The sequence below is a fragment of the Etheostoma cragini genome, unplaced genomic scaffold (assembly GCF_013103735.1).
Source record: "Etheostoma cragini isolate CJK2018 unplaced genomic scaffold, CSU_Ecrag_1.0 ScbMSFa_4074, whole genome shotgun sequence".
Taxonomy (NCBI): Eukaryota; Metazoa; Chordata; class Actinopteri; order Perciformes; family Percidae; genus Etheostoma; species Etheostoma cragini.
This window is the reverse complement of record NW_023268408.1, coordinates 1-1,183: the sequence shown is the minus strand read 5'-3', so window position 1 is coordinate 1,183 and position 1,183 is coordinate 1. Positions and strand designations below refer to the sequence as shown.

Here is a 1,183-nt window from a genome sequence, read left to right as displayed (position 1 = left end):
TACGCACACACACACACACACACACACATTAATTTTTAGATTTCATTATACTGTTTCTCGCTTAATACTGGACCAAATTCAAAGATTGTTGTTCCCGTCAGTCACCAAGACACACAAACGTTAGCTAAGAAAGTGTGTGTGTGTGTGTGTGTGTGTATGTGTGACTCTATGTGTGTGTCTGTGTAGTTCCTGACCACTCTGTCTCAGTGGTGTACTCAAACTCAGTCTGTGGTTCTGAACAACCTGAAGCCTCGAAGCAAACGAGTCCATGAGACGCGAGAGGATTACCACAAGAACACACGGTAACACACGCGCACGCGCGCGCACACACGCACACACACACACACACACACACACACACACACACAAAGAACACATGGTAACACACACACACAAAGAACTCACAGTAACACACACTCTATTGTGTTGAAATAGATTGCTAACCATTGAAATATACACACGTTGGTCTAAGCTTTTCTAGGGAGACGTGAGAAGACATGCATTGTGGGTACTGTAGTTGACCTGTGTGTGTTGTCTGTGGCAGAGGCAGCGTGGAGCCGGGGGTGGAGGCTCTGCTGCGGTCGGCGGGCGGCAGCCTGCTCCACCTGACTGTCTCTCAGTGTCCCCACATCCTCACGGACCGGACGCTGTGGCTCGCCAGCTGCTACAGCCGCAACCTGACAACACTCACATACAGGTCTGTCTGTCCTGCTGTCTCTCTGTCTGTCATGCTGTCTGTCTGTCTGTCCTGCTGTCTCTCTGTCTGTCATGCTGTCTGTCTGTCTGTCCTGCTTTCTCTCTGTCTGTCATGCTGTCTGTCTGTCATGTTGTCTGTCTGTCTGTCCTGCTGTTTCTCTGTCTGTCCTACTGTCTCTATGTCTGTCCTGCTGTCTGTCATGCTGTCTGTCTGTCCTGCTGTCTGTCAACCTAAATAATGTAATCCTTCATAGTACTACTATGGGTACCGGTATTTACTATTCCCTTGTCTGTGTCTGCAGGAGTTCATCAGATCCCATCGGTCACGAAGTTCTCTGGGCCCTGGGAGCGGGCTGCAGGAACATCAGCAGCCTGCAGGTGGCGCCGGCTCACCCCTGGTCAGCACGCGCACACACACACACACACACACACACACACACACACAAACACACACACACACACACAAACACACACACACACACACACA

The 1,183-nt window shown here is 50.5% G+C and overlaps 1 long non-coding RNA gene across 1 annotated transcript; it reads left to right on the top strand.

Annotated features, from left to right (window-relative positions):
• Positions 1 to 155: 155 nt before the first annotated feature.
• On the top strand, positions 156 to 1,120 carry LOC117941038. The gene is made up of 3 exons (XR_004655851.1): positions 156 to 302; positions 545 to 697; positions 999 to 1,120. It is a non-coding gene; the product is annotated as an uncharacterized LOC117941038 (long non-coding RNA).
• The last annotated feature ends 63 nt before the right edge of the window (positions 1,121 to 1,183 follow it).